Source organism: Pipistrellus kuhlii, unplaced genomic scaffold (genome assembly GCF_014108245.1).
Source record: "Pipistrellus kuhlii isolate mPipKuh1 unplaced genomic scaffold, mPipKuh1.p scaffold_m20_p_1, whole genome shotgun sequence".
Classification (NCBI taxonomy): domain Eukaryota; kingdom Metazoa; phylum Chordata; class Mammalia; order Chiroptera; family Vespertilionidae; genus Pipistrellus; species Pipistrellus kuhlii.
The window spans coordinates 21,076,464-21,101,045 of NW_023425404.1; the positions used below are offsets into that span (position 1 = coordinate 21,076,464).

At 40.2% G+C, this 24,582-nt stretch overlaps 1 long non-coding RNA gene across 2 annotated transcripts; it reads right to left on the reverse strand.

The window, feature by feature from the left end:
- Positions 1-10,432: 10,432 nt before the first annotated feature.
- On the reverse strand, positions 10,433-24,149 carry LOC118717060. Of its 2 annotated transcripts, none has more exons than XR_004987325.2 (4): positions 23,846-24,149; positions 22,594-22,714; positions 13,120-13,235; positions 10,433-12,945 (listed from the first exon to the last, which is right to left on the reverse strand). It is a non-coding gene; the product is annotated as an uncharacterized LOC118717060 (long non-coding RNA). The 2 variants fall into 2 exon arrangements; XR_004987327.2 differs by having other exon boundaries at positions 23,824-24,145.
- Between the last annotated feature and the right edge of the window lie 433 nt (positions 24,150-24,582).

Consider the following 24,582-nt stretch of genomic DNA (forward strand, 5'->3'; position numbering starts at 1 on the left):
TTACAGTTTTGCTTTACCTTTTTGGCCCCCAACATCAGTTGCTGTCAATTAATTTGTATATATATATGGCTAGCTTAGGTTTCTGCAGCATGTCCTTGACAGAAAAGAAGGTCTCCTCTTATTTTAAAGCCCCCTTCCACCCACAGATAATTCGTATCTATACATTGACATAGACTAAAGCATCTTTTATTGGGGAGAAATACCTCATGTTTTGAGAACTCTCATAAATAGCATCAGAATTATCCAACGGGAACCATTTTAGGCTGGACATTTTGGAAGAAGTGGAGAACACAAGATACCTGGAAAACTAAAGATTTATCATTATTTCTTAATTAGAAACAAAAATTTACTCAACTAGGTTTGTGGATTGGCATTTTTATCCTGCATTGTTATTTGTTTTCCATGAATGAAAATATTTTATATAAATTTTAGGTTAAACATGGTAGAAAATGCTGTGCAAACACTAACTGATATGATTCACATAATAAACTTCAGAATTACACAAAATAATTTTTACTTTAGTTTTTTTTTTTAAAGGTTTAAAGAAGAACTTCCCCAAAGCTCTGAAGCTATAGGCAATAGAACTAAGACTTGTAATTGGGTGTGTCTGACTCAAAAAACTATTATCCTAGGGACTATAATACACTGTCTCTCGTGTTGAAGTCTGAGGAGTCAACCCACTGGAATTCCAATTTTGACTACACCGCTTACCAGCTAGACAGCACTAGAGAAGTTTCTTAAATTCTTTGTGCCTCAGTTACCTCCTCTATAAATTGGAAAATACTAAAATGTAATCCATATAGTTGGTTGGTGGTAAGTAAATTAAATATTTTCAAAGCATTTAGTTCAGTGTCTGAAATAAAGTAATTACTTGAGATATAGTAGCTATTTTAATTATTAAACACTTCAGGAAAGATAAAGATAAATGTGTGGCCTCTGTGTTCAGGGACCACATGGTCTAAGGGAGAAGAGAAAGATGTAGTTGAATGATTCAATACAAGGCAGACAATGTTTAAAGGGGGCAAAAAGCTCAAGTGAAAAAGAAAATATCCATTTGGAGGACTCTGAGATAATTTAATGAAAGAGGTGACATTGGGTTAAAAATGGGGCAACTACAATTACTGGGCATGTTGCAGATACTGGGATCAAAGGAGAAAAATCTTGCTGTGTAACTGTATTTTTGTGTCTACAAATCAGATTATAAGATCATGAAAAGCAAAGACTGCCTATGTTTGCTCCTGAATGCTCCAAAACACATGTGGCAGTGATTCTTAGTGGAAATATCAGATTACCAAGCCCAGTGGTCAGAGGGTCACAAGTGTGGCAGCACCCTGCACCTACACCGTCACCTCCCATTCCATCCCAAGTCCCCTGCACCCTGTCCGTCAATTGTATCCGTGGGAATCTGAAACTAAAGAGAATTATATATATATTGATTTTGTACAGAGGGAGAGAGATAGAGAGATAGAAACATTGATAAGAGAGAGTCATCGACCAGCTGCATCCTGCACACCCCCCACTGGGGATATGCCCGAAACCAAGGTACATGTCCTTGACCGGAATGAACCTGGGACCCTTCAGTCCCCAAGCCGACGCTCTATCCATTGAGCCAAACCGATCTCAGCTGAAACTAAAGAGAATTTTATAAGGAAGATTTGTGTGGAATATTAAAAGGTTCAAATATGCCACAATAGATCATAAAATTTATGCTGGAAGAAATTATATGTCATATGCTCAAAATGATATATTTTTTAGTCATTATTGGTAGTTCTGGAAGATTTGGCAACTGGCCTTTTAACTTCTTCTTCCCATAGAACCTTCTAATTCCATATTTACATATGTTGTCAGTTTCTTGACACTGCCATTTGCATGTTTCACTCTAAGCTAAAATGTTATAATCTGAGTTGGCGATTTCCCTCTCTTCATCTAACTCCTACTTTAGAATGGTATCCAGTAGCCACATGTGGCTATTTTATTCATCAGTTTATTGTGATAATTAAATTCCACATATAAGTGAGATCATGTGATACTTGTCTTTCTCTTACTGGCTTATTTCACTTAGCATAATCATCTCCCAGTCCCTCCATGCTGTCTCAAAGGGAAAATTAAAACAACAGTGAGGTACCACCTCACACCTGCCAGTATGGCCACCATCAATAAATAAACAAACAAGTGCTGGTGAGAATATGGAGAAAAAGGAATCCTAGTACACTGCTGGTGGGAATGCAGACTGGTGCATCCACTGTGGAAAACAGCGTGGAGTTTTCTAAAAAAAAAAAAAAAAAAAACTAAAAATGAAACTGCCATTTGACCCAGTGATGCCACTTCTAGGAATATATATTAAGAACTCTGGTATACCAACCATAAAGAACACATACTAGTACACCCCTATGTTCACAGCTAAGATCTAGAAACAGCCCGTTAGTAGTTGAATGGATTAAAAAAAAAAAAAAAAAAAAAAAAAAAGGTGGTACATTTACACAATGGAATACTATGCAGTTGTGAAAAGGAAAAATCTATTTTTATTTAGAGTCATGCATATATTATTATCTCTTCTATATTTTAGCCTGAGGACAAGGATTGCATTTTTAAAATCTCAGTGACCCAGGCAGCTCTCAATGACTTCCATGAATCTATAAATAGATAGCTAAGAGAAGCAAATCTCTGATGGCAGTAAGAAAAACTAAGTGTTGGAAACCAACATTTTAAAACAGCTTTCCATTATTCAGGCAACAAGAAATACTCAGAAAGCATTAAATATTAAATATCGATTATGATATATGATATATTTTTCCTATAAACCTGAACTGGAAGCCAAGACTGAAAGTCAACAGTTGGCCTACAAACTTTCTTTTGGGAATGTATTTTATAGGGAGAGTAGTTTTGGACAGTGCTGTTGTGAGAGAAAGGCCTGTAACTATTACTGAAGTGTTATCATATTATAATTAAGATACAAAATATATGTTTCAAAACCATGTCTGAGATCTTTCTTTCTTTCTTTCTTTCTTTCTTTCTTTCTTTCTTTCTTTCTTTCTTTCTTTCTTTCTTCCTTCCTTCCTTCCTTCCTTCCTTCCTTCCTTCCTTCCTTCCTTCCTTCCTTCCTTTTTTTCTTTCCTTTAATACTATAATCTTGATTTTTGGCAAGGAATATCACTGAACATTTTATGGGTGAAGTCAAACTCTGTATCCAGGACCATCTTTGGGTCTTTGTTCCAGGTTAATAGGACACAAGTTTAAAAAGCAGTGGGCCAGTCGTATGTAAAGAAATACAAAAATTTCTTCTGATTAAACTAAACCAACAGCAATACATGAACCGTGCAGTAGCAATCATTTCAGCCATATGTCTGGAAGGCACTGGTACTTTTAGAGCAAATTCAAAGAAAGAAAAATAACAGCATTGTCTACATTTTGGACACATGCTCAATGTCCTTTTCTTCTGAATATGATATTTGTACCTCTAGTCCAGGTTGCTTCTATGATTCTGCTTGCCCACTGCATGATTGTCTCTTATCCCCACGCAGAACATTCTCCCCATCAATGCCAACTGCATCAATTCAATTACATTCAGTTATATAGGAATACAGGAAAGTATACATAATTCAAACCAGAGACAGTGAACTACTTAGTGTTTTACATTTTTCCCCAGTTCTAATGGTCTGTCCATTACAGCAGAGTGAAGTTGTTATAATTGGCTCATTTTGAAAGCTAAGAAGAGACAGCAGTTGTTGATTAGTTTGTCTCTTAACTAGAGGCCCAGTGCATGGATTCATGCACCAGTGGGGTCCCTCGGCCTGGCCTGTGCTCTCTCGCAATCCAGGATATGTCAGGTGATGTCAGACTGCCGGTTTTGGCCTGATCCCCACTGGCCTGGCCTAAAAGCCCACCAGTGCACAAATCCATGTACCCGGCCTTTAGTATGCATATAAGATCTTTGGTTAATCTCTCTCCATCCTCCCCACTCTGCCCTTCCCTCTGAGATTCATCAGTCTGCTCCATGTTTCCATGCCTATGCATTGAGCATCTGCACCCTGGTGGTCAGTGTGCATCATAGCTACTGGTCAAATGGTTGAACAGCCAAACAGTCTCTTAGGCTTTTAGAGAGAGAGAGAGACTATTTAATATCAATGGCAACAAGAATCATTGGCAAATTTGATAGATGAAGGATGTTAGCACATGTGTGTTTTATAAAAATAGAGCAGTCTGGGTAAGAGTCAATTGTAAAAGGAGATAGTTTCTCTATTCACAGTAACCACAAGCAGTACAGCCTCGTTCTGGATGATCCTGGTTTCCTCGGTGACACCACATTGACCTTGAAGCCTCTGAGCCTCTGGTGGTAAGAGGAGCCTCTTTAAGGGGCCCCTGGCTCCTGACGGGCTGCAGCTGGCCAGTGACCAGTGACATGTCCCTGAGGCACCTTGGGAAGTCTCTCCCAGAAGAAAGACTGGACTTCCTGCCAGTGAAATCGTGAGGATGAAGTAATTTTAATTTGATAATTACAAAATCTTGTCCTACTTTGTATCACAAGCTAATGAAAAGGGAATATGAGACTTACAGATAAAATGTCCCTATTTGGTTTCCTCATAAACTATGGAACTACTCTGACCACAATTGGTCAAAGTGGTGCTATATTCATTTGTACATATGAACTAATGGTTTATTTTCTACATATTCTTTTACCTTGAAAGGAGTCATGATAAGTCAATATAACTTGTGTTTATGCAGCACTGTTTACAAAGATTCCTAATTTAAAAATTCATGAGGCAACAGAAAAAAAAAAAAAAAAAATACCTCCCGGATAAGTGAATGTTTGGGGGGTGGCTCTCACACCATGAAATGTTTTAATTCAGTGGACTTACATCAAAGAATTTTAAGAAAACTGCCATCCTGGAACCTGTTTGGCTCAGTGGGTAGAGTGTCGGCCTGCGGACTGAAAGGTCCCAGGTTCGATTCCAGTCAAGGGCATGTACCTTGGTTGCGGGTACATCCCCTGTGGGGGGTGTGCAAGAGGCAGCTGATCGATGACTCTCTCTCATCGATGTTTCTAACTCTCTATCCCTCTTTCTTCCTCTCTGTAAAAAATCAATAAAATATATATTTTAAAAAGTTAAAAAACAAACAAACAAACAAAAAAAAAAAAACTGCCACCACATGAAGGACTGGCTGTGATGATGTGACCAAGGCTTTATAAAGATTTGTCCTGGGAGAGCTTGCCATGACTACTGATTAATTTCAGTGACTGCCAGGTGGTGAAAAATAGAGGGCCAGGGCTATAGATGGTATAGAATAAGGTGGGTAAGTAGTATATGGGGGAGAAAAGGAATAGGAATTGTTCAAATCCCTTTTTGTGGTGGGTCTTTGGGGTTAAAATGTGGCTGTCTTTACTACCATCAACTCAACTCTAATATAGTTATACTTCTCAGTGTGTCTTGAAATCTTAAGCAGATTTCAAGTTCAGTGAGAGAAGCACAGTACTCATCCTTTCTTTTATGTCTTAATAATAATAATAATAATAATAATAATAATAATAATAATAAAATCTTATATAATAAAAGACTAATATGCAAATTGACCAAACTGCAGAATGACCAGTCGCTATGATGTGCACTGACCACCAGGGGGCAGCTCCTGCATTGAGCATCTGCCTCTTGGTGGTCAGTGCATTCCCACAGGAGGAAAGCTGCTCATCCAGAGCTGGGCTCACAGCTGGCGAGCGCAGTGGTGGTGGCAGGACCCTCTCCCGCCTCTGTGATAGTGTTAAGAATGTCCAACTGCCGGCTTAGGGAAGCAGGCCTAAACCATCAGTCGAACATCCCCCAAGGGCTCCCAGACTATGAGACTGAGGGGCCCCAATCCCCCTACCATAGTGCATGGATTTCTACTGGATCTCTAGTAATTAATAATGATAAAAATAGTAATGAAGAAGAATAAAGAGGCCATTTTACCTGCAACCTGTGATTTCTCCAGTGTGTGTTCCATAAACCTTCAAATAGGGAAAAAATGTATAACCACCTATTCTTGGACTAAAAAACATAGAGCACAAATGGAAAAATGCGTTCATATATAAAAGAAAAAAAAACTATATTCACTTGGATAACAAGATTTATTACCACCACATACTGACTGGATGCTATCCAAGGCACTTATGTAATATGCAAGGTTGTTTTCTGACTCCTGGAAGAGAGCCACTGGCTATTTCGTTACCCTCTTAGATGTACTCATAGTATATGTTTCAGTTTCTACTAACACATACAGAAAAGTCTCTGTAATGTAAATGAGTTAGTTGTCCCTGAGCTGCTCAAATCACTTGACACTTAAGCCTTTGCCTTTGCTGGATACACAGACAGAAATGTTGACTGCTCGGAAATACCTTACACTGGGCATTGCTCACTAGACACTGGGATGTAGGGGACTTGATCATCCCCTGGTTAGAAAAATTGAAAATAAACACAAGTCCCTACTGGAAAGAGAAGAAAGGATATTCCTGGTGGATCCTATCTTCCTTTCACCTAATAAATCCACGGAGAGCAAACGCTGCTGTTCCCTGGGTAGAGAAATTGCCTTTTCCTCTGAGATTTATACCTATGATGTTTGCCTAAGGCCTATGTAGAGTGAGTTCTGCCATGTGTTCTCAAGGCTCATGCTACGCAAAGACCATTTCAGGCTCAATGATAGTGAAGAAAATTTGCCAGGAGATGGGGAAGTCTTCCAGGTACCTAAGCAAACCTTGTGCTGGAAATAAACTGCTGAGAGAAATATCACCAGATGCCACTCTTTGCACATGAGACCTCTAGAATTGAAGGGCGTAAAGCAACTGCCAAACATTCATGACCCCCCCCCCTCCCCTACTTAATAAGGCACCTATATTTCACCAGAAATAAAAATTTATTAATAACATGTCAAATAGGTTTTAAAATACAGTTACCTTTCTTCTTCCCCCTCCGTTTAAAAAACAATCCAATAAAAACTCTAAATCATGAACCAAATATTTTTAAATGTTAAAAAGACATATGTTAGATTATGTAACAGGTACACATTTCCCCAAATGTTGTAGAACACCATCTGCTTGATATTTGAGTGCATTTTTCACAGAACTCTTTTCTCCTTTTGTTAATGGTTTATGACAAATTTATGACACTATATTTCACAATAGCTATACCAACACTTTATGACCGAAGGAGAGCCTGACAGAAAAAGATCACTTGGCATGCTCAGATTAGACAGTTTTTGTGTTACACTCTCATTTACACCAATCCTCTGCCCCTCAATCACTCACTCACTCACGACCATGCCCGCAGCAAGGGGAGGGGCCCTCATGGAATAAAGCTCAAGAAAGAGTTCAAAGCAGAAGTTGAAGATCAAGGTGCGATTTTTCAGCTCAGGTTTCCCAAATTCTTCAGGCTCTGCAGCTACCCATAATTCTGAGTTCAGTATAGAATGTTTTTCAAAGATTTTCTTAGGTTTGGCCAAGAAAAAAAAAAGTGCCCAATTCTTGTTGACTATGAACAAAACTTCACCTTTGCCCTAATGCTACTAAATGGCGCTCCCTTATCTGTATACAGTCAAGGCTGGGGGGGGAGGGGTGAGTATTGAGAAGAGAAATTTACAATTTATCATTTCTTGGCTGATAAGAGCAGTACATGACTACATCCATGTTCTTTTTTTTGCTCCTTGATGTAGATAAATTTTATAAGGGATATAATTTTCTCTGTATTTGACTATACAAACTATTTGCATATTTGTGGCTGATTTGGAAAACCGGTTTATGATATTTACCTTTTACCTTGCATTTCTTTAAAGAAAAAAAAAAAGTCTATAGAAAACTGACATGAACACATATTCTTTGAAAACAGTAAAGAGTACAGGCTTGAATGTATATTTGGATTCTCAATGTAATAGAGAGTCTCACTACTCAAAGTATGGCCAGTGACCAGCAGCACGCACATCACCCAGGCAACTGGAGAAATGCAGGCCCATGGGCCCCATCTCAGACCTATTACAAGGAACCCATACTTTACCAAGATCTTCCGTGACTTATATGCACCGAAGACTGGAGAAGTGCTAAGGCAGAGGAAAGTTCTTCATCCGCACAGCTCTAAGTCATCCTTGGGAACAGCTAAGAACCACTTTAATGGGGAAATTTTGCCCAAAGTGTTCAACCATGAATGAAACAACTTGTAAGCAGGGTTCACTTAAAAAAAGAAATAAAACACCTAAAACGGGTCACATGCTGATGCATGTAGTATTGAAGTTTGAGAAAGGGAAAATGTAAGTTAAAATTTCATATATTACATAAATATTCATGAACTGTTTGAATTAATTGCACACAGTCCGCCACTGTTTCCAACCTAAGGTTTTTGGGTGTTTTTGTTTTTGTTTTTTTCTTTAGCAAAAATGTACACAACAGATAATGAATACAGTGAACTCTAGAAACATGAAGATCACTTTAACAGACAATTATTTAATGACTAAGCACAATAATTTTCCAAAGAATTGTATCAAGAAACTGATGAATTCTAGTTTGATACATTTTGAAAACCCTTTCCCACAGGAGTGCAGCCATACTGCAAATTGTTACTTTCCTGCAAATATATTTGGGCAAATCAGTATCAATGCTGGGGGAAAGGAGAGTGAGGAATTAGAACCATAACTTCTAGTTGCAGCAAAGATAGGATGTTAGACTGTGATTCAGACTGGAAGCCAGTGGTAGAGAAGGACCATAGCTCCAGTAGCGGATGGTAAGATACATCTGGGATTCACTTAAGCTATTCACCAGCACAAGGAGAATTAAAAAATGCTGCCCTTTTTCACCTTGAACACCCTATATACAATTCTCAGGTTATGATTTTTTCCAATTCTGCTTCTCTTCAAGACTCTCCTTGACATGAATATTAGCCTCATTTTCTCTTGTTAAAAAAAAAGAAAGAAAGAAAAAGTTACAGAAGTCAAAGGATAAGAAATTGGTCAGTGTTTGACCTCCTGAGTCCAAGGAATGGGCTCAAGTCATCCATGCTCTCCCTCTTCAATAGCAGTTTTCTATTATGCCTCCAGGTTTTTGTTTTTTGTTTTAAATGCTCAAAGCAGAACGCACACTCCTTCTTAAGATCTGGGTTAGTGGACCTTCCCTTCTCCCACAAATGCCTTTGGAGACATACACTTGAGAACAATCCCATAGTGTAGAAAAGAGAAATGCAGGTGCTACTCCCAATAGAATCCTTATTTTTTAAACGAAAGCCATACATTGCTGAGTTCCTCTCTCATCAGCGAACTGCTGAAGCCAAGAAACTGTGCACATTCTTCTCTACTAGTATATCCTCTGCCCTGGCACAGTGCCTCGCTCATAGTAGTTACTCAATTAATAGTGGGGAACTGCACTTCCTTCCACCCACATCCTCCAGCACTAGAACTTATTATATTTAGGAATATACATCAAAATCTGATCCTGCATTCGAGCTTACCCATGTATACACAAGCTTGCCATATAGTCTTTTCCTCGCCTTCATTTCTACTTTTCCTTTTCTCGTCTGCCCAGAAGCTCGGTGTCAGGTATGTTTCACAGAAATACCACATTTCAAATAATGCATATACTGAATAGAACCTAATCTTGTGCATCATCAGCAAATGAAAGAAAAGATCATTCATTGAGGACCTCAGGTTTTAGATGTATCATTTAAAGCAAAATTGAGTATAATAAGCAAGAAACCCCTCCCCACATGGAACAACTTTCCCTTTCACTTACTAATCCTGTTTCCTATTTCTCTGCCCTCCTTTTTCCCTTTCCTCATCTCTTCGTTTTTTCCTCTTTTTTTTTTAATTTCTTCTTTTTTTTTTTTTTTACTAGGTCTTCAGGCTGGTTGGGCACCCACAAGAGTGATCAAAATTACCAAAGGCACCCAGATTTCCCACCCTCTCTGTCTTACTCTCTAAGAGTGGCTCTGGTCATCCAAGTTCAAAAAAGTTGTACCTTGTTAGAGCAGGTCTAGCAGGGTCTCCCTATGGTTCAGTGTGGCAGGATAAGTCACAGCAATCTTATTAGCTCAGAAAGTTACATAGTTGAAATACAAATATTACTTTTTAAAGTCAAGATAGCATTAGTCAACTCATCTATGAGTTATTTATTGGGAAGAGAAATTTGATGCTCTAAAAGATAATTTTTAAATAACATGTTTTGAAATCAGCACATATTTTTTTGAAAGCATATTCAGAAATACTGCTGGTTTATAAGTTCCTTCTCTACATGTGAATGTATAGTTCAGAGAGCTGGGTTAATGATGTCACCAAATAAACAGACTTCACATCTCTTACTGGTTCAGTGACTAAGAGTTCTTGCTTTGTTTAAGATTTCTGTCACATTACAGTTGCACGCTGTCTTGGTAATTTCTCTCTCTCTCTCTCTTTCTTTCTCTCTCTCTCTCTCTCTCTCTCTCTCTCTCTCTCTCTTGCTCTTTTATATTGCAAAGTATGTGCATTTCTCTCCTCAAACAATTGTAATATGTGACATTTTAGTAAGTCACATCTATTAGCACTAGTGTGTTTTCTTGTAGACACTGTCCTAAATGGGGCCAAATGTTCTTTTCCGTAAAAATTTAAACTATTGGAGAGCTAATTCTATTTTTAATTATATGATAGCAGTATTATCCTAACAAATTTTGAGTCTATTCAAATAATGTCCCCACAAGTTTAAGAAATCTGCATTTTAAAAGACACATTCTGGAAAATAAGGTACTTTATATGCCGTAAAATAAAGTTTCTAAAACTTTGTGGCCAAGTTTTTGTCCTTAAATTAAATTTTTAAATATTTATATTTGTATTTCAAAGCTATCTCACCATTTGTACCAAAATGCCTTTAGAAATTAACATCAATTATAATTTTTCAGTTTGTTCTAATGCATTTTTCCTAGTTTTGATTGAGCAATTAAATGTAAACCAGATACTTTTATCAATTATATAGCTATGTTGTTCTAACAATGCATGCTGATTAGAGTACTGATATTCTTTATACCAAAAGCATCCATGTTAATCACCTCTATGATTCATTAGAGGGAGCAAGGTCTGAGTCAAAACTAAAAACAAAATTCTCTTGAAGAGAAAAAGGCCTTCCTAGTTATAAGATGGCTTATCAACGAAGCAAGATACAAGGCTGACAAATCACCATATTTACGTTTGCCAAAACATAGGATCACGGAAGGCCTGTCATGTCTTCATTTAAAGCAGTGTCCTTGATTATCATGAGGATGCGCAAAGTGCTCGGAAAGAACATCAGTAGGCAAATCTTTCCAAAACCCTCTCACAATGTTCTCCTTTGTCCTGTATAATCCTTATTTAAGAGTCTTATCTTGGTCATCCTACTCTAGCCAACACTCATCTTTGGGTCTTTGGTATTTTCTTGAATATACCTTTGGCACCTAGTTTTCCCAATCTGCTTCACCAGTTAGTGACAATTACTTAATTGATATACTGCATAGGATATAATTCAAGACATTGAAATCAGATGTCTCACTGGAACCTCAAAGAAAACAATGAGCTACTTCAAAGGATTTTAGGAATCTACCCAACTTGTTAAATAATTAGCTTTCAAGTTGCAAAATACAGGGGCATATCTAAACTAGACCCAAAGGCATTCTGACACATCTTGTCAAATAGGGAATGGTCAACGATTGTACAAAAGTCAGTGCAAAGTTTCACCCAGGCAGCCTTAAATGCACTCTTAGGTAAAGAAATAACATCATGTAGAATTTCTGTTGTTCCCCCCAATTTTTCAGATAAGATTTTTTTTTAATGATCAACCTATTAAAAACAAATTTTCCCTGCCTACTCTTTTCCTGAGCTTCACAACCTATAAAAAAAAAGACATCATAAATAAAACTGAAACTCTCAACTAAAGACCCACCACAAATGTTAACGGCCCCCAGAACTTAGAGAGAAGCCCATCCACAAGGCTATCTTATGAAGTTTCACTTTAAAAGAGACCCAACAAAACAAAAAGCAAAATGGAACATGGATCCAGTTGGAGGAGTCTGGTTGTTACCATCAGCAGTTAAATCACCCTAAGTCTCCCCCATCTTGAATTGCCACGAATGCTAAAAGGAGAAGGATGTCAAACAATTATTTGGCACAATGCTTGACCCACCAAAGCTTTTCAGCAAGAACCTACCTCTCTCCTCATCGTTTACAGGAAATCACTGTAAATCTGTTCCACCCTTAATCCTCAGGGACAAGATGGAATCAGTTTCATCTGTTATTTTCCACCATGAGTTGGCAGAATTTGGAAATACAGGCTTAAAATGTTTAAATCTGTGTAAAATGCCGACCTAGTCTCTCCCTATACTTTACCTTAAAACAAATCGGGGGAGGAGGTGCTTCTAAAGCACTTAACTCGCCTCTTAATAATGGGTGGACTTATTTCCAATTTGACTGGGTGACACCAAGGGCTGCTGAGTAATAACCAGAGTTCTCTCCCATCAGGTTAGCATGCATCTCACGTAGGATCTCAAGTGCCTCACGTTCACATCGTCACTACAAACAGTTCAGGCATTTAGAAAACAAAGTATCAGTGGACTTGAACAGTCACTTTTAATTCATTTTATAAATAAGCAACTGAGAATTCTGCTCCAAGTGGCTGCTAGTGTAGCCCATCCTGTAAATGGCATTTTCCGAAGCGTAAGGCACGATATGATACGAATGCAGCTCTTCGTAATAGAGAGACTGAGAACAGCATTCCTGTACCATAAACTTCAGCCGTTTTCTTGCATCAGAATAAGCAGTCTTATAGCAGGGAGCTTCCTTAAAGTATTCATAGCTCTCCTTCTCCGTCTCCAGGTGGATCTTCCTCAGCAAATTGTTAATTAGCACAGACCTTCTCAAGTAGGTTTCTGGGTCTTCAAGAAACCGGAGCTTCTCCAGAGACAGTTTGAGTATGCAGGTCCTGTCTTCAGGCAATATCAAGTGCTGGAAGGCAAGCACATGGTTAAAGCGACTTGCCTTAGAAACATGAAAGCCAGAGCTTGTAGGCCGAGTCATAAAAATAAATAAATAAATAAATAAATAAATAAATAAATAAATAAGTAAGTAAATAAGTAAAATTTTTAAAAAATGAAAGAATAAAAACAGGTGAACCCTTACTTTTGGAAAATACCCATGGTAATCTTGATGTAAATCTTCTTCTTCTGCATATTTCCTCTTAAAGTAGGCTACTTTCGACGTTGTTAATGTGTGTGTTAATACTTTGGTTGGATAAGCTAAACAAAACAAAATAGTTGGAGAAAAGTCAGATTTTGTGACCAAGAGTATTTTACCACAAAAATGCTAGGAGTAAGGTGACCAGACGTCCCGCTTTTGGCGGGACAGTTTCAATTTTTAACAATTTTCCCCGCATCCAGCCAAAAGCAGGATGTCTGGTCACCTTAGCTAGGAGTGAAAAGGAACAGGAGACCCTGGGAAATGGTATTCTCTGTTCACTTACTAAGCAGCTTGGTAAAGCAGTCAGGGGCATTGCCCTGTGGTGTAAGTGCCACTATCCAGACCCAGGATCGTTGTCCAGGTTGCAGATTTATAGTTATCTCCTGAAGCAACCACTTGAAAATAAATTACTTACCAATTCTCTATTTCCTTTCATGCCATTTAATGCCAAAACATATCCAATTTGATTCACAAAGTGTAATGAACAAAGATGTTATTTTTTTATCTTTCTTTTAGTTAAACTGCCTAATTTACAGAGGTAATTTAATGTTTCTGGGTTAATCAAGCTGGTGTAAAATTGGTTGGTGACCCAATTACACTTTAAAGAAATAATTGTGTCTGTTCGTAGATAAAGCCTATGATATGGTGATGGTATATCACCATCCTCATAATGCCTGTCTTAAAGAGTTAATCATCAGTAAATGAAAGGTTTAAATGACATTCCGACTAGCAAACTTGACCGTGGTGTAATATCTGAGAATGAAAATCTTTGCTGTTTCCTTTGAAATACTATTGCTATTGAGGATTCTGGCTTACTTAAGGAAGGACAGTGTTCTGAGAGCAGATTTTCAGAAAAGAGATGTTGGTGTAAAGGAAGTTCCTGGTATGTACTCTAGGTGGTGCTCACATCACAGAAAAGAAGCAAGTTGACTTTACAAGCAAAAGGCAAGGAGTTTCCTAGTGAATACAGTGAATGGATTTAGATTACAAATTACTGAGTCCTGTTCAACACTCAATCCCAACTCAAGACTAGGAAAAATAAAAAAATAAAAGTTCATGTTTAACCATTCTCTATTTTAATCTCAAATATTTAGAGGTGTTGAAACCATTTGCTTCTCAAAATGAGTAGTTTATTAAAGTGTTAAGTAAATTTTTGGTTAAGACACTTGATGTTTTTCCTCTAGCATTCTACATTTTTTTAAATCATAAATATTAAAAATGTGTTCAAGAACCTGCTCCTTCTAGTTTTTCCCCAATTTGATGCCTCTGTATAAATGCTTCCTGCAGCTTTTTGTAGCTGAGTGATTTTTCTAAACCGGTAGGAAAAGCTACAAAAAAATCACACTTTAAGCACTCAAAGGAGTCAGTGCCTCACAATGGGTTATAAACCCAAGAGAGCCTTAAATAGAGTTCGCATGTCTTACAAGGACAATAAAATTTTTAAACCACTGGTGTGTCTGACCTAAAAAAGAGACAAAGTGTAATGATCACTCACAATCTACGCAAAGACAATAATTGCTACTGTATACAATCTTTGGATTCAATCAGCAAAACTCGGCTTCTATGAAGATTTTACAGATTTTAAAAGGTTAGAAGAAAAAAAATTGAATACATTGAAAATAAAGGAAGCATCCTTGAAAGCTTCAGGGGCTGTTTTTCAGTAAACATTTTCTTTGGTGAATTTTCAACGGGTTTAATCCAGTAATTAGGTGAAACTTTGGGACCTTCCACAATGACAATCGATTCCTGTGACTGAAGTCTTTTTATTTTATTTTTTAATATATTTTATTGATTTTTTTACAGAGAGGAAGGGAGAGGGATAGAGAATTAGAAACATTGATGAGAGAGAATCATCAATCAGCTGCCTCTTACACACCCCCTACTGGAGATGTGCCTGCAACCAATGTACATGCCCTTGACCGGAATCGAACCCGAGACCTTTCAGTCCACAGACCAACGCTCTATCCACTGAGCCAAACTGGTTTCGGCCTGAAGTCTTTTTAAATGGTTTATAACTAGTTGATGCCACAGTGGTTCTCAAATGTTAGCCAACATCCGCACCATGGGAGAGCTTCTTGAAACAGAATTGCTGGGGCCTCTAACCCCAGAGTTTCTAACTCAGTAGGTCTGGGCTGGGAGCAGAGAATATACATTTGTAACAAATTTCCAGATGATGTTGAAGGCCACGTTTTTTTAGAGCCTCTGTGTTTAAAGCCTTAGGCAAACTCGGGAGTAGCACTACAACAGCAAGTTGAAAAACAGAACATTGAGCCAATCAGCCGATTGCCTCATCATCAGAATGCCAAGCAATCAGCTTGATTGATTCTTGTTGTTGTTGCTATTGCAACATTGGCTATATTGGCTTCGATGCTTTAGCATCATGAACAAAGCCAGACTGCATTTTAACTAGTGAATGATGTCACTTTTCAACATAAATTCCTAGGCTCGCATTAAGAAGTATCAATGGCTGTTATTCGCATTACAGCTGGAGAAGCCGCTGATTTCTTTAAATAGGGTCCAACGAATTGCTATAGAACAGCACAGGATGAGGAAAGACTTGGAAATGAGAAGAGAGACTTTACCATAAGGAAAACATTATAAATATAATATGTACCTATCTTTAAATGTCTGCTCGTATTATTTTCCAACGCAATGCAATGTCTACAGCATCTATGACCAGTTAAAAACCTTTGAATGAATGATACAAGGAAGGGCAGGTGGCAACTTGGAGAACCAAATGTCAAATTCAGCAAGTAATGCTCTGGGGAAGAAATTTTCAGTTAGGCCGAAAAATACACCAAATGTCTCTAAGGTTCGTAAAGATTCTGTCTGGCTGTATTCAAGCAGTCAGCCTAAGATTATGAATGTTGCAGACCCTGAGGATACAGAGTAAATTCTCGGGGGACTGGAGGCGTGTCTCAGCTCCATGGACAACAAACACACTTAGCAACCTAGTTTACTGCTCTTAAGAAACACCCCCATGGGTTGTTGAAATGCTGAAAAGCTTTCCCAGCTGGTGTCAGTTTGACAATTACCTCCTTACAGGCTGTTGAGCTACTTGCAATGTTTTCAGCATCAAATGTTGGAGGATGCTCTCAGCCACTTTGAGACTAAAATATACGGCAAACATAAGTAGCTGCATCTGTTTTCCTGGCTGCACTGGAACTCAACAATTCAGGCCTGGGAACTATTACCTGATCTCCTGGTTCAGCCTCCAAAGTCCGTAGATGAGGAAACTGTGGCCCAGAGCTGTCCGCTGAGAGTTTGGGTTTTTAGTCAGAGAGAAGTGGGTTTGAATTTCCGCTCTGCTGCTTTTTAGTTGTGTGACCTTGAGAGAATTACATCAACTCCACGAATCTCATTTGCAAAGTGGGGACAGAAATAATACTGGCTCATAGGAGCGCTGAAATAATTCATGGCAAGAGGCTGGCACTGTCCCAGCCTTATAGTAAGTACTCAATAAATCCTAGCTCTTATTAGTGCCAATAAGGACAGATCTATCCCACAGAACAAATCCCAGCCTGGCCTCCCAACTCTGACTTTGAGTCTCTTTCCATCACCCTGCCTCCTGGAGAAACCAGGTTATAATTAGAGAGGTAAAAGACTGCAAAGGAATATTTCAAACAGTTACGTTTATATATATATATATATAGTACAGGTACTGTAAAGGCTCTGAGCAAATATTTCTGGATTTAGTGCCTCTGGTCATATATTTGAGGCAAAGGAAATATTTTTGAAACATCCACACAGTCATTTGGAGAGTTAAAGTGATTCCAAATATCCAAAGAAGTGTGCCTGTTATAACCCCATCAACATGTGTACATCTGTATGTCAAAGTCTCCTGCAGCTAAAAAGGCAAACTCTGCCCAGCCTGTAGTTCAGATGAAGATGATGAAATAGATAAAGAAAAAGGAAAATGACTTTGTCTTCCTAGACAGTGTCCTGAGCTGTAAGAACAGCACATAAGTCATAAAACTGAATTAGCCTGAGCCCACATTTATCTCTGAAGGTAAAATGGCGAATGTTGACTTGTATATTTCAATTGTTTCCTTCGGACACATAAACCTCTGCTGGGCTCCATATATTTCGTGGTGTAAAACTTCAACAAGCAACACATTAAGAATCACAGAACAGAATGACCATCCCATCATCGGAGTTCTGGCAGTACAATTTGTACTTATTTCTTTAAATAAATGTTTAAAATGCAATTACAAACGATTGCTCAAATGCTTCCTTATTGTTCTGCTTTTGCCTTCAGACAACTGAAACCCTATTATTGTGCAAGTGATTTCATTTGGTGCGCGGCCCAGGGCAGTACATTAAGAAAAGATCATCAGCAAATTAATTTACAAACACTTTGAAAGAACAGACAATGATAAAAGAACAACTCCTGTCATCGTGACCTGTTCTTTGTCCAGGACTCTGAAAAACCTGAGAGATGATGAAGTGATGAGTTTAACATATTTGCGTTTTGGTAGGCTTTTCATTTTCACGCAATCAATACACTGCAAAACCAGCGTCGAGACCATCCCATTAAAGGTGTGCATCTGTAGCCACAGACAAAAGAAGAGTCTCATCCATGGGGAGAATAGTGGGTTCTCGTCTCAGGTCAACAACTGACTCACTGACTCATGCTACAGACAACTCAAGGGCCTCTGCTTCCAGTCTCCCATTGATTTCCATTTTTGTGGGGTTAGCCTGGCATGAGCCTCAGAAAGTACATGCCTCGCCCTCAGTAGTCCATTTCCTACTCAGCAGCAGTTAGAGCATCCATTCCCAGTCAGGGCCAGGTACCTGGGTTGCAGGTTTGATCCCTGCCCCTGCTTTGGACATGTGTGGGATGCAATCAATCAATGTGTCTCTCTCACATTGACATTGTACTCTCTTGTCCTCTGTCTCTCTCCTCCTCCCTCCCTCCTTTCCAATCTCTCTGAAAAGCCATGAAAAAAATATTCTCCAGTGAGGATTAACAACAAAATGTGTAGGTCTCCACCTATACAAATAGGTGGCAAGGCTACCAGTCATTCCGCTTTAAGGGCCATGACCACTTTGTTTAGAAAGAACTATTCCATCTGTCACTGTCGGCCATATTCTGTAATCTTGCTGCAGACTTAAAATATGTGCTTTAGGCCTCATTCAAATCCCAGCTCTACAATATTTGTGCTTAGTGACTTTGGGCAACATTTGCTTACCCTCAAAGACCCTGAGTTTCCCTATCAATGAAATACCAAACTCATGGAGAGTTGCATGCACATTAAAGGAGATGATGTTTTAAAAGCACATACTCAGTGCCTGTTGTATATCCACATATTTTTTGGTCCATAAATGTTAGGTATTATTATTTGTTATCTTGTTTTTGAGGACCTACATACACCCTACTCAGCAGCATATATCATCTATAGGACATCTGTCCTCCCTTTAGTGTTAAGCACAGGATGCAGGAAACATTCCTGAGTGTGTTCAGGAAGGTAGACCAGTGCAATATCTAAAGCTGCTATGCTGTCCTTTCTGTGGCCCTTCCATCTTGTTGATATTTAGCAATGTTTCATCTATCGTCTCCTCACCAGCCTCTGCCTGGCACCCTTCTGTGAACTGTGTCATATGGGGGCAGAACTCAGTGCCAGTTTTGTGCTCTGAATCAATGGAATAATCTCTTTCATCAAATGGAGCATCTATCCCAAGCACAAGACTGACTCTACTGACAGTTTAAAATTACCAACCAGCTGTGGCTCCTGGAAGACTTTCACAGGAGCTTTCAATGGGGCACTGACAGCAGGTGAGTTAGAATGGTTTCTCAAGAGACCAGCAGCAATTGGGACCGCCCCAGTTACAGGCACAGGATATTCAGTGAAACACTGCCAATTCCACAAATCTATCTTGTTCCCTGGTGGTGGCCTTGGACCCAATGAGAAGAGCATTCCATGGGAGGTGACCATCCATGTAACTGTGAAGTTACCTTAGATGCTGCACAAAGCCTAACCTCTGCCATGATCAGGCCCTAGTCCTGAGAAGAGACCAAGAGCAGTAGGTTGCCTGGGAAAACTGTGGCTCACACCCTTCAGAAATGCATTCCTTGTTTTGAAGATGATTCTCCCTTCCACTCCACCTTTCACTTTGGAAAGTGGGAACAAGAAAGAAAATTATTGAAATAGTAGAGCAACCACATAGCTATCGATAGGTCCCAGGAAATATCTTCCCAATAATGTCTCTGGAGAGGCTATAACTGCCTTAGATACCCAGGTCTGTTGCTCAGAGAGGAGGGTTGTAATCCCTAATATACACACAGCAGGTGGTCTTTTGAAAAGTATCTGATTTATAGCATCTATATCATCTTCCACTTTGATACCACTATCAGGTTGGGTTGCAGCACCCAGAACATTTAGCCAGGTATCCCAAAAAGTTTGTAGAAAAAGAAAAGATGCAGTGACTGGTGAACAACTTTCCTCACTCAGAAGTGAGGGGGAGAATTAGCCCTGGAGTTGGGTGGTTCTCTGCCCTCGTGCACACGGGGCCCAGTGTGTGTCACCACCTGGAGCAGCTCTAGTGGCAAAATGTTCTTCCTTCACAAGCAGCCTGTCTTCTAAGGAGCTAAAGGTGCTTCATGAAACTGCAATGTGCTCAAGCTCACTCACACCACCCAATTTAATAAGAGTTGGTCTATCTCCCACACTACAGGTAGGGAACCTGAGCCATGAAGTGATGACACAGGTACCACAGGGGGGCAGCAGTGAGGCTAGTCTTCTGAGTCCTGCTTCTCTTTGCAATCTCCCCGCTTTTTGTGATATTTCTGATCCACACTTCCCTTTTATCATCATTTTTAAAAGAAAACATACTCTTATACACCACCACAGAGGAGAAGTTCCAGCTTCAAACCTGTCCCTCCTCCCCTTCTAAGCATCAATGGTATTTAGGAGACACCTGGATCTCTGCCTACCAAATAGACTTTCTGTTGCACTTTACAGTCAATAATTTATAACGTGAAAAAGGTTTTAATTCTAAATATAAAGCCGTATTACAGTACTGAACCTAGCACCAGCCAACCCTTGTGCGTTTCAATAATATCCCCCCACCGCCCCACTGGGAATTAGTGCCGTAACTAGAGGGCTCTGTTATTTGCCTGTTTGTAAAACTTTAATCAGAAAAAAATTCAAAGAGAATTGTGTCAGACTAAAAGCAGGCTGCACTGAAGGAACGCATAGATACTATTTAGACAGACAACTTATTAAAAATAAGGTGTGGGGATGGGAGCTTGACAAGGATTGGCTTCCCCTAAACCAGAACTTGTGTGTCTGCCTCAGTTTTAGTGCTGAATGATTACAGTCCATTTACACCTCTGCTTCTGCAATTCTTCTAATTTCACCCTTTTCTGGGTTCCTGAAGCATATCACTTTAACAAATAGAGCAATGCGAACTGGCCTGTGCCTTAGGTTTAGACCTATTGTTGGGAAGTCAGTGTTTTGAGGGCTGAAGCCAGCTGGCCTGAGCCTTCAGTGGAGAGCCCAGATGTGGAGGCAAGAAACCCAGCAACTTCATCAAATCTTTCCACTTTCCTCCACATTACAGGCATCATCTTAATCTCATGAAAGTGCCATGACATAAAACAGAACGTGGAATGTTCATAAACACCTAAAAACTTCCAACAAGAGTTGGAAAAAAACTGAAATTAGGACTTGGTTTCCATTTTTTTAAAAAAATATATATTTTATTGATTTTATACAGAGAGGAAGGGAGAGAGATAGAGAGTTAGAAACATCGATGAGAGTGTCATCGATCAGCTGCCTCTTGCACACCCCCTACCGGGGATATGCCCGCAACCAAGGTACATGCCCTTGACCGGAATCGAACCCAGACCCTTCAGTCCCCAAGCTGACGCTCTATCCATTGAGCCAAACCGGTCCCAGCTTGGTTTCCATTTTAAACCTGAATGATCTCAGCTTTACCTGAGCCTTATAGACCAAAATACCCCCACACACACTTTATACCCCTCTTTATATGTTCAATTATAGCTGGTGTTCCTATTGAGGAGAGTGACTTCATCCTTAACTATAAATTGGTGAGAATTGCTTTTCACACTCTGACTAATGTTTCTAGGATTGAATGCATAAATTATAAAATGGTACTATTTGATTTGTTTAAAGCTAAACCATGATAACATTTTCTGGTGAATGATTTTAAACAGATCTGTTCTCCCAAGGTACACAGCATATATTCTGCACATTATACATTCAGGCTAAAATCAGAATGAAAATTTAAGAGCCTCTTCTACTTGACCTTTTTGATTGTGGCAGTGGTCTTCACCAAAGGGCAGACTCATTCAATAATTAAAGGCACTGAGTGATTTTAAACTCCTATGCATATTACATAAAAAATAGGATGTGTATAAATCACTAAAGCACAAAACTAAGGCATGTACAGGAACCAATATTTGTGGCTGCTGTCCTCAAACTTCCCTCAGGTTGATAGCATGACTAGATCTCCACCCACATCTCATGGAAGAATGACAGTATGTCTTTTGGGTATCCTGAGATTTGTTTTTCACCATAAAATATAGTAATTGTGATGGAGAAAGAAAAAAAAGGTGGGTAGTATTACAGGCTAATTGAAACCAACATTTGTGATGGTTCAAATGGTCATCTTTAATGCTTAAAATCACTAAACCACAAATATTTCAATGACTATGGAGACCAGTATTTTCAAAGCCTCATGATACTCGTAAACACTCTGCTAGCATAACTGATAGAAAATCATATGCCAACTACAATTATATAAACACTATACAAAAACCAGAACAGAATACATTTTCAAACAGGTTTCTGAGCAAAATTGTTCAATGATTTATTGTTACAAAGGGAAGCAGGGAAAGGGGAGAGAGGCAGCGTGGTCCATTTTCGTGAATTTGATCACAATTTGCGGGGCTGGTTACCTACAGGAAGTGCACATGGATAGCTCAGTACATGTGAAAGTTACACAACGCCGGAGGGCTGAGCACTCCTTAAAAGACTGTATTCAGTCTTGAACATTGAGTCTAAATGCTTAACACTGATGGGTTTGTATCATCATGACCTTCATGCAAATTAAATTTAAAACATCACCACAATCCCTTTTTGCAACTTAGAGAGCTCTTTTCACTGACTTCATTCAGACATGCACCAGTGTGCAGAAGCGAGCTTCCGCTTGACATGTTCCCTGAGCCAGGCTACCTAATTTGGCCCACCCTATTCACGGGGGTTTAAGGGGGGGAAGATCTGCCGGCCCACCAATGTCCTTTCCACAGAAACCCTCTATTGACTTCTACCCGGCAGCTATCTATAGAAGCAACCCCTCCTATTGATCTTGTAAGTTATGGTAATGCTACGTTAGCATTTATTGCTCTGGATACATATTTAAACAGTAATGCCTGTAAAAGCCAGTGGTTACCTGATAATGCTGAATCAATCTGAAAAGTGTATTTCTAGGACAGCTTCAGAAAATCTGGTGAGAGTTCCCCTTTGCACAGCAAGCATTTCTCACAGCCTCTGGCTCGTGAATGAATGGTTACCTGAGGTTTTGAAACAAGGAGACAGACACAAATAACATGGGAAACATCATCACCACACCTACTTGAACTGGTTATAAAGTCAGGTGAACGCACTTAGTAGGACAACACCAAGGTCTTTGAGGTGGGGGGTGAGGGGGGAGGGCTTGATCTGGACCCGAGAGATAAATAGACAAGCTTTGAAGACACTATTAATTTCATTTTCTCCAAATTTAATTCCAAACATGAGGAATCTTAACTATCCTAAGAAATTTTGGAAATAACTGAATAACTGATCTCACCTGTTATTGACTGGGAGATTACCGGTAGGTGAATGTGTTGTTGTTGTTTTTTAAACTCAGCCAGAAAGATAAAATTTGTTTTTAAATGCTAGGATTTGTATAATTTCAGAAAATATTGTCTCTCAAGTCAGAATCCAGCAGTTAACTCAAAACACACCAATCCAACCGTTCTCTGGCATACACATTACTTCTCACCAGCTCTGAAATAGCGAAGTGGCACTTTTCTTTAAAGGGCATGTTTCGCTGCACCTTTTCTACATAGATGTAGGCTTCCAGATCTCATCATCTGCTATATTTAGAGAGATGAGCTTTCCAAAGGCAGATAGGCAGCCAATGAGGAGGATCCCATCAAAAGAGAGGTGAGTTACTATGGTTACTTTTCAGGAGATTGAGTAAACCGAGAAGGGCTGCTCCCGGGCCAAATGGACCCTTTCCAGAGCGGGACCTAAAAGGATGTTGCTCCCCAGTACGGTACGTGTTGATTCCATTAGCGGAGACTACACTGTGTCATTTTAAGGCTCCCCGGGAGGGATTGCTGCTCCCAGCCCCGCTGAGGCACACAGGCAGCGAAGTCCAAGGGTAAAAAAACAAGGACTGAAAACTTCCCAACACGATCCCAACAGCGATGGGCAGGGACATCCTCAAGAACCAGCTCCAAGATCATTTCCTTTGGACCACTGAGTCGTGATATTTGGGGCTACCCGCTGACCACTTTCCAATGGGCTGGGGGCGGAGTGCGATCCCCAAACCCCTTCCTAACCTCCCCCGCAAGGAAAGGAGTCCTTTCTGAGCCTCCGAGGAGGGCACTGGGCTGGGAGAGTCCACACCTACCTTGGGAGCGGGGCGCACTCACCGGGAGACGGGCGCATGCACTTGTTTCTTGAAGGCGCGGGTTTCGGGGTTCGGTGCTCCCTGCCTTTGCGGCTGTCACTCTGCAGACAGCGGCGCTGACAGCGGTGGCGGCGGCGGCAACTGCAGCTCGGCCCGCAGCCCTGGCTCCCGCAGATCCGTCCCTCCGGCTCCGAAGCGCCTCTCGCTCTGGTTCGGAACGCGAGGCGGGCTCGCAGCTGCGCTCCGCTCGCATTGGACCAGCGGGAGCAGATGTTATCCGGTTGCTAGGAGCGTTGCTAGGAGGCGATGACGCCCCTCCAACCGCTCAGGAGCAACTTTTTTGTAGATCGGGTGCAGAGGCTGAGGTTGTAGGAATGAGATTTGACAGCTGGGAAGAAGAAGGGCGGTAAACAAGAGTCCCTGCAGCACAGGGAAGGTCCTCTTGTGGCCTAGGTGGGGTCCAGGAGGGCGGGCGGGGCCTGGGGTGAGGGAGTGAGCTCTGCAGCTGCCCGCGCTGGGCTTCCTCTGGATGAGCTCCCGCAGGCCTGAGCGGTGATGGGGGCCGGCCACGGACTGCTCCCAGGGCAGGCCGGTTCTCTGCAGGTCCTGGCTGGGGGCGGGGTGGGATCTGGAAACACCTTCCTACCCTCTGTAGGTGGTAGGGTTTGTGATCAGAGTAGGACAGCACTTTCAGTGGCTGAGGACGCAACAGGACTTAGTGCTTTTTGGACACTGAGACTTCCACTAGATGCTCCTTTG